This window comes from Lithobates pipiens, unplaced genomic scaffold (genome assembly GCF_037356315.1).
Source record: "Lithobates pipiens isolate NorthernLeopardFrog02 unplaced genomic scaffold, aLitPip1_a1.2 Scaffold_13, whole genome shotgun sequence".
In the NCBI taxonomy this organism is placed as follows: Eukaryota; Metazoa; Chordata; class Amphibia; order Anura; family Ranidae; genus Lithobates; species Lithobates pipiens.
In genome coordinates this window covers 281,863,711-281,877,864 of record NW_027507718.1, presented here as the reverse complement: position 1 = coordinate 281,877,864, position 14,154 = coordinate 281,863,711, and positions in this window count along the sequence as shown.

Below are 14,154 nucleotides of genomic sequence, written 5' to 3'. Positions count from 1 at the left end.
AATTTACAACAACTTTAAATGTGAGCTCTGGTGCTAGAATTCTTGTTCTCACTTGTGGTATGGTTGAGGTTTACATACACGTGCACACCCTGTACACGTTTGCATTTTTGGGTGTGTGAAGGGCAGTAGGGGTTATGTTTAAAAAAAAAAATATTTGCTTTTTCTTTTTTTTTCTTTTTTTTTTATACATGTTATTTTTTTTTTTATTATTTAAATTTATTATATCACAAGGGAATAATAAACTCTTATGTGATAGCATTGGGCAGGTAACAGATACTCTTTATGAAGACATTAGAGGTCTAATAGACCACAATGCCTCCCCTGGCATATGGAATATACTCTGGCAGGAGAGGAGATCCCGCTGTAAGAATACAATAGCACATTGCTTGTGTGGATGCAGAAATATGTGTTTGTTTGTTTTTTGCATTCAGCCTTGGTTGAATGAAAAAAAAATTCAAGTTAAGACTTACTGGCAACTTGTTTTTCAATAGTCTTTCAGGACTGCACCCGAGAGAGATCACGGCTGCTCCCCAACAGGAAACACCATCCAATGCTTTAACAGGAGGCCTCCACCCAGCTTCCTTTAGTTATTTGTAGAGAACCTCCAGCCCCAGCTGAAACTTATAAAGAACAGTTACACCATAGAATACAGCAAAAAAGGGTAGTTTGTTCTGGTCCTAAAAGACTATTGGAAAACAAGTTACCGGTAAGTCTAACTTGGATTTTCCAAAAACGTCTTTCATGACAACACCCAAAAGAATAATCGAGACTTACCCCATTAGGGTGGGACAACAGCCTATAAAACTTTCCTACCAAAAGCCTGGTCCCCTGCCATCAGGAGGTCTAACCTATAATGACAGGCAAAGGTTGTCAGACTCAACCACATAGCTGCTTTACAGATCTGTTCGGAGGTGACACCAGCCCCACCAAAGGTCCTGTAGAATGAGCATGAATACCAACTGGTCTGGAAAAAACACTTACGTGCCTGAACCTTCTTTTTCTTGACCTTAAATAATTTCTTATCGTCTGTACGGTCAAGAATGAATTCTACTTCCAAACAGCAAATCCCCTGCAAAAGGGATGCCACACAACCTGTTCTTAGATGCTTCATCTCCAGGACAGCCTTTAGATATAGGGCCCTCCTAGCAGAGTTAATTAACATTGCGGACCTTGCCGAAATACATATGAACTCTGCTGAAGTATCAGCAATATATGCCACTGCTGCCGATAAGATTGCAAAGGAATCTAGAATCTCCTGTTTTGGGGAATCTACTGTAATATGAAATTTAATCTGACTAACCCAGTGATCTAAATTCCTAGCAAAGCATGTTGCCATCGCCAGCTTCAGATTGTTCATAATTGATTGCAAGGTGCTTTTAAGAAGTAGTTCCATCCCTTTTATTGATGAGCTCCTTTAGCATGCCCATATCTTTTAAAGGCAAGGTTGGTTGACTTTAAAATCTGCAAGAAGTTAGAATCTAGTTTTGGAACTTTGTTACAGATGGAGTCAGGATTTTCCTCAAATGAGAATCTTCTCTTGTGGGTCAGTGAAAAGACTGGTTTCTTCTCAGGCTCCAGCCATTCTTTTTTAATCATATCTGTGATTATTGAATGGACCGGAAAAGTGGGCCTTTGGAGTCTCCTAGAACTGCGTACATCTGGTCATGCAGGGAGAGCTCCTTTTTTTCTTTTCCTCTATCCCCAAGGTAGTGTGGATCACTTTAAGGTGTCCCCCCCCCCCCCCCTCTTCCAGGGACATGTTGTACTTAGAGGCGGCATCTACCTCATTTTCTTCATCCTTTTCTTCTGAAACCTTCAGGAAATGGGTTCTTGGGAAGCCAGACCTTCCGGGTGTATCAGAGAAGCCCCCTGAGACTCTGGGGTTGGCTGCAGGGCCCTGGGTTCCCCTGAGGGCCCTAGCTCTTCTCTCAGATTTGATCTGAAAGCTTGAAAAGTAGCGTGGAACTTAATGGTTGTAACAAGTTCGCCACAGATGGATGGAGACTCCTTGACTAAATCCATGATACAATCCGTACAAAGAGGCTTTGTCCAGGATTCGCTTAATTTTTCTTTGCAAGCAGGACACCTTCTCTTTACTGAAAAAAGGAGAGAAGGAACAAACCACAGGACTTTTAAGATGCCAAGAGAGTACATTGATTACAATTGATAAAATGTAACAGATTTTATTATAACAATACAAAATTTATAAAGATTCCTTGTTATATCACTTGTTCAATTCATACGCAAATAGATACTACCGCTCTACATGTTTTACTTCAAAAGAGCTTCTTCAGGAGACTCAAGAGTACTGTATGAATTAAATGCTATAAATGACAAAGAAACATAGGAATAATTACATAACACTTTAGACAGTATTTTACATCTATCATAATATTGGTATACAAAAGCACACATATTTAATTTTATCTATAGATAATATCAGGAAAAAACAGTTTTAAATGATTTTAAATAATATGTGAATTGAGATAAAGATAGACCTACCGGATACACTTGGACCTGGTTTAGTCAAAAAAGCAGAGAAGTCCTGATTCATTTCAGTAGATGCCCTAACAATGGATATTGTGTGACCACTAGAGTGAATTAGATGTGGGTTTCTCCACATCCAATTTGCATGACAGGAGATTGTGACCGGCTCTCAATGGAGAGTTCACACATCTACAGAGCCATCATTCAGGGGTCCTGTGCATCTTTGGCTCCATTTCAGGTCTGAATTCAGGCAAAAATTATGGCCTGATTTGTCCCAGAAACGGAGAACGGGGACACACTTGAACCCCTGCCATCAGCCGCATCCGTTTCAAGTGTGAACCCAGCCTAAGGGTTCAATTGATAGGTGTTTGGAAACCCTCTTGAAAATCCCCTTTGCTCTTGCAGGTCCAGCCTGCCACATTGAACGTTGCCAAAAGTCTCAGTAAGGGACTGTCTCCTGATTTAGACAATCCTATTCTTCTCGGACCTGCTTAGAGTCTTCTTTACATTGAAGGTTCGCTTTCACTCCTGAAGATCAAGGGGGAGGGTAGATATCCACTGACATTTCTTCCAGCTTAGAACAGAAGTCTTGGACTTTTATTTTGCTCCTTTTTTAGAAGTACAGAAAGAGTCTATTTCTATCCTCCCTCTGTTCCTTGATGCTGAAAAAAACTCACCACACTCTGATGCTGTATAATTAGATCCTTTATCTCACCCTAAATATCCATATCCCAGGGAACCTTGGAGATCCTTTTTGCAAGGTTTCGGAGTCAGATCTTTGAACCATTTGTCCAAATACAGATGTTCACACTTCTACCTTTGGTTGATACTGCATCCTTCTCGGACTGCTCCAACTATGTACTATTTGTACTAATTCTGACATTTTCATTCACATTTCCTTTAGCAGGACATTTTGTCTTGTCACTGACTGCATTTTTTTGGACATGCTATCCTTGACACCCTTTGATTGCTTCTCCAAGAGAATTCTCTAATGTTATGCTGGTGGAGACCTTTGGGACAACCAAGATCACTGGAACTCTACCCCTCACTATATTGGAAAGTTATCTCCACTACCTAGACCCCCTTTTACACAGATCTCCCTGGCCAACAGCCCTCAGATTATGCCCTCAGTCAGGCTTGAGGATTGCCCAGTTGCCGGTTTTATGAGCTGAAAAGTAATTCTGCTCTCACCTCCTCAAAGACTTAGACTTTGGTACTGATGGATTCCTTTTTGTTTCCACTCCACATACAGTCAACAAGAGGCCTGGTACTTGCCTGTCTCTCTCGCCAAGCATCTTCAGGTATAACTTCTCTACAGACTCTCACACAAAGATCTCCCAGCATCTCTTTCCGTGATATTCACCAATTAGGCACATTCAAACCTCTAGGTTGGGAGCCTCTCTCTCGGGAGACTATGCAGATCCCTCCCCCTATTCAATGCAATTAAACAGGCAAGGTTGTTTTTCCTAGTGTGATTAAAAGGAACCCCATCCTAGAAATGTGCTCTTTCCTCATCCTGCAATAACTTCCATTTGGAATTGCCAAACACCTAGCCCACTGTATCCTGCAGGTCTTGGTTAGAGCTTGTATATTTTCTTTCTTTTCTCTATTTTCTTTAACTTTTGCACTCCCTGTGCACCCTCTTTTGCAATAAGTTGCTCTCCTTTGTTGCTCGTTGAAACTTGGAGCCTTCCTCAAGTGCTTCTGCACATGAAGGGCACCCCATTGGGCTCAAGGGGTTACTCCCTTAACAGGGCCTCAGTAAGAACATAACTTTCTTCTCTCCATTGCCCCTGGCAGCTGTAGTTCTGTCTTCGCTCTCCCTGTTTTTTGCCTGGGGACAAAGTATCCTGGAAACCAGTCCTTCTTCCCTACTTATCGCCTTTGTGTCATTCTCTCTCCCTAGTTCCTGTCTTGAAGGCATGTCAAACAATTACAAGTTACCTTATGGATTGAGTCAGGATTGTCACATATGGCTGCCTGCCACGATTCCCTTGTTCTTCGTTCCTCACAGGGTGGCCTTTCTGTGGGATTCCTTCCTCTTCCACTCAGCTAAGTGGTTATTTTGCTTTTTTCCACAGTGTTTCTGATGTGAGGAACAAGTTCTTTTTTTACCTTTTCCCAAAATGTCTCAGAGTTCTTGTGTTTTTTACAGCATCTAACATCATTCCTTCTTACAAGTCACAGGGCTACCACCTGCTTTTTCTGTTCATGTTTTCAAATTGTTTTTGATGAATGACCATCTGAGCCTTTGCTGATTCATGTTTCATCTAAAAGCTGCTTCTGCCTTCAACTATCTGTTCTAATCCTTTGACCCTTTGTTTTTTGCTTTGGGCCTGTTGCTGCTGTTGTGGCTGTTTTGCTGCCCACTCCTTGATTTATTGCTTGGGGGTGTCCCATGGTCTAAGAATCAATTCCTGTGTCCTGTACAAACAATATAAGATAACCGCCTCTTTTTCACATACCTGTAGACTCCATACCTGGGAGAACAATAAAGGAGACAGGTCCCTTTCCTCTATGATCTCATTACTGCATGATAAAAACTGTGGCCACACAGAATGGGTTGGGTTATATGGGTACACTGGAAGGCGATTCCCAGCAACGTTTTTGCTAGGGTTCAATCACCTGACAGTAGCGCCATATAACCCATTGTGTAAGAGTCAATTCCTGTGTCCTGTACTATATTCTAAGTTAGGACATTTTCAGATATATCAAAATTCCTATATTTTCATGACATCCACTCCAGATGAATTATTGTATCAGTTAGGCCCTGTACACAGGACCGGTTTTCCCGTCGGAATAAACTCTGAAGGTTTTTTTCCAACGGAATTCCGCTGAAACTGACTTGCGTACACACGATCACACCAAAGTCCGACCATCAAAAATGCGGTGATGTACTACATGTACGACAGGACAAGAAAAAGGAAGTTCAATACCCAGTGCGCCACCCTTTGGGCTCCTTCTGCTAATCTCGTGTTAGTAGAAGTTTGGTTAGAGACAATTTGCGCTTTTCAGACTCCTGCTTTTTCAGATCGTTTTACTGCTGTTCATTTTGTGCTTGTGGTTTTGTATCTGGTTTTCAGTGCGTGCAGTTAGTTCGTATCTGTTTTTCGGTGTGTTCTTGTTCGCTTGTTGCTGATTTTCAGCTCGCTCTTCACAGGCCTTGCTGTTCTTCAGTGTGTTCTGTTAAGTTCGTTCTGACCAGCCGACCGTTTTGGAACCATGTTGCGGGTATGTACTCATTGTAGAGTTCATGCTGTGTGGGGGCTTGGTGTTGGGGTTTATACTTTGACCCAAGTCCAGTCCATGAACAGGGTGGGGAGGAGTTCATGGACCAAGAATTGGTTACTCCAGCGTGACCAATTCTCGCACATGCCTTTGCTTTGTGAGATCCAGGAGAATAATCCTGATGATTTCAGGAATTTTCTCAGGATGACAGACCCCGTTTTTCACCATCTGGCTTTGCTCATCCCTTATAATACGAAGCAGGACACCTGCATGCGGCAAGCCATCACTCCGGAGCAGAGGCTAGTCACCAACTTGCGGTACAGGCATCTCCCCCAGGCTCTGGGGATCGTTATTCCAGAGACCTGTTCTGCCATCATTCAGGTCCTGCAAAAGGACTATATTAGGGTAAGTTTTATCCTTTAACATCACATTCTATGTATTTAATGTTTGCTATGTATATGCTGTGTATATGCTATGTATTGTATTTATTTCATAGTCCCTAATTACCATGATTGTAATATGCTGTGAATGTCCCCTTTATCCTCATGCATGCTGGAAGCTTTTAATGCTCCTTTTTTGGCCTTCCTGCATATTTGCCTTCACTAACCTCCCTAGCATGCTATCCTGGGCCCATATACACCTATAGCCTAATCACTTAATGTATTTTGTCAGCTCCCTTGTAGTGCTTTACCTAAAATACCCCCTAAAATGTGTACAAATGTTATGTGTGTCCTTAAATTCAGGCAGAGTGCTGGAGGCTTTTTTCTTGGCTCCCAGAGTCACCTCAAAACCTGCCCCCCCAAACATGGACCATCAGAGGGGGGGAGGAATATAAAAAGTGGACCTAAGATTTTTGTCTGGAAATACTCCTTAAAAAAATGTTTATACTGATGTCGGCCACAAATGTTTTTGTTTAATCTGCTTACAATGTTATGTGCAAAAGTACTTATATATTTTTTTTCTGTTTTGACTCCACAGTTCCCTTCAATGTCACAGGAATGGCAGACTGTGGCCTCCCATTTTTCCGACCATTGGGACTTTCCAACTGTAGAGGGTCTATAGATGGGAAGCACGTCAACATCATGCCACCACCCCATTCGGGGTTTAATAGTATAGTGTTAATGGCGGTGGTGTCAGCACAATGAGAGTTCCTTTATGTGGACGAGGGAAAGCATGGCCAAATGTCGGATGGAGGAGTCTTTGTCCAGACGGAGTTTTACCAACGTCTCCAGACTGGTGGCCTTGCATTGCCACCTGATGTGGAAAACGTGGAAGGACTCCCGTTCATCTTGCTGATGAAGTGTTAGTCTGGGTGAGCACCTGATGAGGCCATTCCCCCAAAGGACCCAGAGAGGAGAGTTTTTAACTACCGGCTGGCTAGAGCCAGAAGAGTCATTAAGAATACCTTCGGGATAATGGCCAGCCAGTTCCCCCTGTTTCTTTGACCACAATCCATATGGCGGACTACAAAATCAACCATATCGTCCTATCCAGCTGCATATTGCACAATTTTTTAAGGAAAAATGCCCAAAATGATATTGCCTCAGTTTGGCCTAAGGCTGGACTTCCTGTTAATCCCCTGATGGGCCTGGATACTGGCCGCACTGGCTTGGCACCCCAAAGCGCCCGTGAAGATCGTCAGAAATATGTAAATTATTTATGGGTAGGGGGGCCATTGCTATGCCAGACAATGTCTAAAAAAAAAAAATGTAATAAAAAAAAAAATCAATATCTGATAAAATCTTGAATTTTCTTTATTGCTTGTGTTTGTTTTTGGCTGTCTCCTAGGTTCTCCTAGTGCACTTATAGTGCCAAGTGGATTTTCACACAAAATTACTTCAAAAACTGGCATTGACCTTTGAAAGAAGAAGCCACACATTGTACACAGAGTAAAAACTTTGCTCATCAACATTCACACATGTGCGTTATAAACTTTTTGTGTAAAAGTTTAATAACATAACATGCAAAACTCTGGAACTTACAAAGTTCAACGTAGAAAACCAGAAGGCAATATCAGACATTATCGTATGTCCTAAATGTCTGGATATAGCCTTCATCAGATGGGCTGATGTCACCCCTGTAAAAGCCAAATTTTGAAGATGCACACAATTTGGGAGTCAAAATGGGTATTTACCTCCTGATCCCATGGCTAATGTCAACATGTGCTATCTGCCATCATGGGGGATCAATGGACGTGTTTTGGGGGTGCAACCCCTTCTCACCTACTTCATTTGGAAGGAAGGGGTTGCACCCACAAAACGCGTACATTGAAATCCCCTGATGGCAGATGGCACATGTTGACACGCCTTGTGCATCTTCAAAATTTGGCTTTTACTAATTACAAAAAAATTGTTTTTTTAGAACAATTCTTAAAATGGTTGCATTTTGAAGATCTTTCAAATTCTCCCCAATACCTCAATCATGTTCTCATTTGTTGTTCAAGAAACTTTAGTTTGTTTCTTATGATGTCTATTTCACGATTCCATGTCATGATGTCCTGGATTAGGAGTTGTGCACTTGCACTTTTGGAATTTTGGTGAATTTTGGAGCTTGCGCTTTCACAATCAGCAAATCACCTAAACATTTTGTGAAAAACATGTATTATAAATATGCAGGCATACATATATTACCTGAAGCTGGGGTGTCAGACACTTACCTGTTGTGGTGACAAGTTCGCCCACTTCCTCCACCTCTCCTTCCTTCAGATCCTTGGGGTGTGTTGTTTTTGGGAGTTCCCCTTCTTTGTCAGGTGGGGGGTTCCTGGTATCCTCTGAGTGGTGTCCTCCAAGTCTTTGGTCCCCTATGAGAATGAAACAAAGGTATACTTTAGCACACAGATATTTAGGCATGACCAAATGTATTTAACCTGCATCTGCCAAAACATCGTATTTAATGAGCGAACAATGTTTACTACGACCGATTACTGTGCCCACTAACCTGAAACTTGCCATTTTAAAATGTCCTACAGTAAAGCAAATCACACGGTGCAGCATGCAAGTAATAATAAAGCATCGGAACACACGACAAGTACTTACTTTTTCTAAGCACTTTCTTGATTCTTCTATACTGATCCAGCTCTCTGTTTCAGGTCTGACCAGCATTTCCTTATTTGCTCTTTGGATCGTCATACCCCAAAATTTGTGACTCGTCACCACTTTCATCATGATTTTCTCCTTTCTCACATTCGGGTTGGTGTACGGTCCATTCTTGCCATCATAGTCATTCCTCCTCGAGATGTCCACCATCTCAAGAGAGGCCATATTTGTAGCCTCTGGGATTGGGACGTTTCGGCCTCCGGGCTTTCTTCCTTCTCCTCATTACTCCAATCACACACTTGCTGTGACTCCGCCATGTCTCTCCTACTCCGCTCTGGGGAGAAGGGGCGAGGAATAGACTAGAAAGAACATCAGGGGTGGGTGACGCATGCGCAGTGTATATAAAGTAACATGCGTGTGTCCTACGTACGCTCGGTGTGCTGAGGAAGGAGGACGAATGTTCTAACGAAGGTAAAATCTTAACTTTGGTACATCAGTGGCCTATACTGCTTCAAGATTGAGGCCTATATTGGGATAAGATTATGGGAGTTTAGGTTGACATTAGTGTTTTTGTCTTGTGTATTGTCTTACAGAAAATATGAATCACTTTAAGGACCCAGAATTTATGGCCAGTTTCATTGACAAGTACAGGGAGGAATTTGTGGGAGGTGAAACACAACTTATATTATAAACAAGCTAGGAGGTCAACGCTGGAGAAACTTATGGAATTTGTGAAGACTCGGGTCCCTGATGCAACCATCGTGTTCTTGGAAAAGAAAATTTGGATCTTGAAGAACATGTATAAGAAGGAGCATAATAAGATCCAGAAATCACTCCGATCAGGAGCAGCAGCAGCGCAAGTGTATGTCCCCCGGCTGTAGTACTTCAACAAACTGCAATTTCTGGATGACCAGACTGAAGGCAGGGAATCTCTTTCTACCCTTCATTTGCATCCTTCCCTTCACCCTTCCCTCAACCCTAGCAGAGGCTGATGAGGAACAACCTGGGCCTTCCATCCTGGAAGAAGTGTTTGTGCCCAGCTGGAGCCAGGTATGTTTTTATACATATTTATTGTCCTAATATTAAAGATGTTTACTAGATGTTATAATTGCTAACAAATTAATGATTTAAAAAAAAAGTGATGTATACATATCAATAGACAGTAGGGGACAAAAATGTTTGGGACAAGAATGAAAAATGCTGGGATCAGAATGATAGTCTTTTCTATTTATTAACATTCAATGTGCAAGTCATGAGCTGAAAATTGTGTGTGATTGATGAACCAAAAACTAAAACTATGTCCCTTTTTATACACAGGATGAGCTTATCCGGCGGGAGACCGTGGCCCAGTGGCAGGCAGGAGGTAAGCAGGCCCAGTAGGAGCCTCATCCAATCCCAGGAGCCTCCCCTCTGCCTTACAACCAAAAGGCCCAGGAAGGGGACGATGACAGAGGAGGCAACACTGGGCCTCATTAGGGAAGCAAGTGATGTCCTCAGGAGTCACCCCGACAATGAAGAGGCCTATGGCTGCTGTCTAGCAATTAGATTGCTGAAATTGGAGGAGGGCCAACGCCTCCTCTGTGAGGGAATTATTGGTGAGGCCCTTCAGAAGGGGTTGAGGGGCCAGCTGACTGAGAACAGCTACATATATGAGCAAGCCCATCCTCCTCCGCCTCCTGCCACAAGTCCACCACCAGAGGCGCAGCCTCCAAGGAAGGCTGCAGGGAAGCATGGAGGGAAGGCTGCAGCAAAGAGAAGAAAGTGATGACCTGGGTTCAGTCTGGTCTGACGGAAGATGCAAGCTGGTGTAGTACCACAGCCTGGCGACAGATATGTCATCTGCTGCTGGTCCTAATCTCTGGGATACCTGGACCAGATTGTGCTCCAAATTATATGAACTCCTGAAGCTACCAATTTTCTTTTCCACAGACTCGATTTGTGCCCTGGAGGGCCAAAAGGCTTTGCAAATTCCAAAAGTTTCTCCAACATTGCCTTCCTCTTTATTTTGTTACCCAGAATAAATGGAGATTTTATTTTCTGAAAATACTTGCCTATGTGTTTTTATTCAAAAAGGACAGTTTGTGAGTAGGCAGGAACATTTCTAAAACACAATGTCAAATTAACAAGGAACACCAACCTCCCTTGAGGTTAATAAAAAATACAAGATAATAATGTTATTTTGGTAACTTGACACACAAAAAAAAATTATATATGGAGAGCACTCGAAAATAATTTTTCAATAATACAAAAAAAGGAGAAATAAAAAAAATAAAAGATGACTATAAAAAATAATTGTAAACATTATTATGGAGATGGGTCTTTTAAAAATACAATATTATTCACGAGGTCAGGAGAAATAATAAGGAAATAAGTTTGTGAGAACCCTGTGTGAATATGAGCATCAAAACAACTTCATTATTCTAGCGTTATAAAGAACAAAAGAATGCATCAAAAGATCACAGAATTTGCTGCGTGAGGAATGTGCTAGCTCCATTACGAATGCTAGTTTTACCACACGAGCGCTTCCGTCTTGTACTTGCTTCCGAGCATGCGTTGTTTTGGGTCAGTTGGAACAGCATACAGACGAGCGGTTTTCCTGATAGGAGTTGGTTCCGTCGGAAATATTTAGAACATGTTCTTTTTCTAGGTCTGTTAGAATTTTTGACGTAAAATGTCTGATGGGTCATACGCACGATCGGAATATACAATGAAAAGTTCCCGTCGGTAATTCCGCTCGTGTGTACGCGGCATTAGAACTGATAAGGGCTCTGAAAGGTCACTATTGATAAAACTTTAAATTAAAGATTAAAGTATTGATTAAAATTGAATTTCTTTATTGACATTACTCAGTATTTCGCAATAGTCTATAAAAAGTCTTAGGGTGTTGGAAGATTTTTCCCTAATTTCCGCTGTGGAAAACCCTAATTATTTTTTTTTCTCATCAATGAAGATATTTTCAGTAACTCATATCAACACCTTAAACACGCTACCTGAGTTTGTCTCATTATAGCAGCTATTCATTTAAGCTAATCCTTGAGGATACAGTACCTTGGAGACTTTACTGGGACCCCATTGGGAAACAAAGATCTCAGAGATAGTCCGGAATCTGTCCATAGGGCACTGAGCTCTAGAGGCATTGCGGTATTTTCCAGGATCGGTAATGGTCTAGGATCTTCCCTCCTTTAGCTCACTATCATAGCGATTCAGCTATCCAACTCAGTGTACTGTGTTGGATAGCTGAAAAGCATTTTCCTATTCTATAACACTGGTACAATTGACTCTGTGACCCAATCTTTTCACACACATTTATTAAGCGTGTACAGCGTCTGGCCTGAACCATGCCACTTTATCCACAACTGTTTGCATAACCCCTTGTTTTTCTGGCATCAGAGTTTTGTCTGGAATGTTTCTTTTTTGGCACTTGGCTATACCAGTTTACAAGCATTTTTCTCAGCGACAGTAAGTGGCACTACCTCTGGTATGCTACAGTATCTCTTACAATTCACTTTGTAAGTGAACATGAGTGGACTGATATACTGTGAATTACTTCACAATTTATTTTTCCCAGCATTTTTTTTCAAATGGCATAGGAACTGTTTAAGCTAAAGTAACTGAATGCTGAAGTTGGGTAGAGAGAGGTGTACAGTCCTTTCTTGGCCCTTTAAGAAGGTACTGTAGCTTGCAATAAAGATACCGGGACCCCTATTGCAAACTGAGTCTTAACACTTGCATACAGCCACGAGATATCCACTTCAGATTTGTTATCTGTACACAATTGATGCAAAAATCTACTTGTAAGGGTTTTACTGCACTTTGCTACGTGCTGCATCTAAATCTACTCCTGTACCTTTGCTCCGTAGCGTGCCTGAGGTTATTATTACTATCTCTTGATTCAAAGCCTCCACAACCTTCTCCTAAAGAGCCTACTTTTAAAGCAGCCCAAGGATTCCACCAAACTATACATTTTGTACATTTTTCAGAGTCACCATGGTGTCTCTGCTGTCTTCTACTCTTTATTTCCCTCCGGGCAATTCCCTACCTTTTTTCACGAACAACCATCAGTATTATACACCCTAACAGTTTCCTGCATTAGGGTGCATATATTTTACCCTCCTTAGATACATTACATCCAATACCATTGCCCTCTGGTGGGATTCTATAGGATAATCTGGTAACCCCTTTTTTCAGGGTTACCAATGATATTGTATTTTTTTTTCCTAATACTGTGGTCCACTCATCACTCTGGAAATACTACTACTACAGTTTGCTTCAAAGAAGTCCATCTTCATCTCCCCAGTTGAAATCCTTCTCATATGAGCATTGGGGGTCCATATCCTGAGGATGTGTCCTCCTTGTAAAGCAACATCTAATACATATTTTCCTCTCTGAAAGTCAACAAATCACTATTTACCCACAATTAGACATGTGCAATTCGTTTAGTTCCAAATTCGTTTTTTTAATAAATTTTGACAATTTTGTTAATTCCGAATTTTTCAATTTCAGAAATGTCAAAATTTGCGAAATTATGAATTTCCGAATTTTGGATTTCGGAATTGAAAATTTTCGGAAATTCAAACATTCGAAAATTTGATAATCAGAAAAAAAGAAAATCTGTTTAATTCTAAATAATAACTAACTATTAAATTATAGGTATTGGAATTCCCTTTCGAATTTGTCTGTTAGTGAACGTAACGAGTACGAATTTATCCGAAGTTACGAATTATCTGAAATAACGAATGCCACATCTAACCAAATTGAACGTAAAGATCTCATAATAATAAAACCTTTTTATTATTATTAATTATTTATTATTAATTTGTTCCGTTCCATTTGTTTAGATGTGGCATTCGTTATTTCTGATAATTTGTAACTTTGGATAAATTTGTACTCGTTAATTTAATAGTTAGTTATTAATTAAACTGATTTTCTTTCTTTTTTTTCAAATCTTTAAATTCCCGAATTTTGGAAATTTGGAGTTTCGGAAATTCGAAAATTCGGAAATACAAAAATTGGAAATTCCGAAATATGAAAATTGGAAATTCGGAAATCCGAAAAATCGAAATGTGAAAATTCCAGAAATTTCCAAAATATGAGTTTTCGAATTTCCGAATTTTTTGAATTTCAGAAAAAAGCAAAAAAACGAATTACACGAAAATGAGCGAATTTTTTGTCAGTGCACGTCTGCCTACAATCGTCGTTCCCCATTGATAACGTCATCTATGACGAAACGCGTCTGGGAAGGTACGCAGTGACGCCACCACGCTCTACGAGGAGAGGACGGGACGCTTGTTTGAATGCCGGCCAGCGTTGTTTATCTCTGTTTCAATGCTGACACAAAGCTGTTTTATGTAAGTGTGATTCTTTTATTCCAATAAATTATCTGAACGATTTTACGCTATGAAGG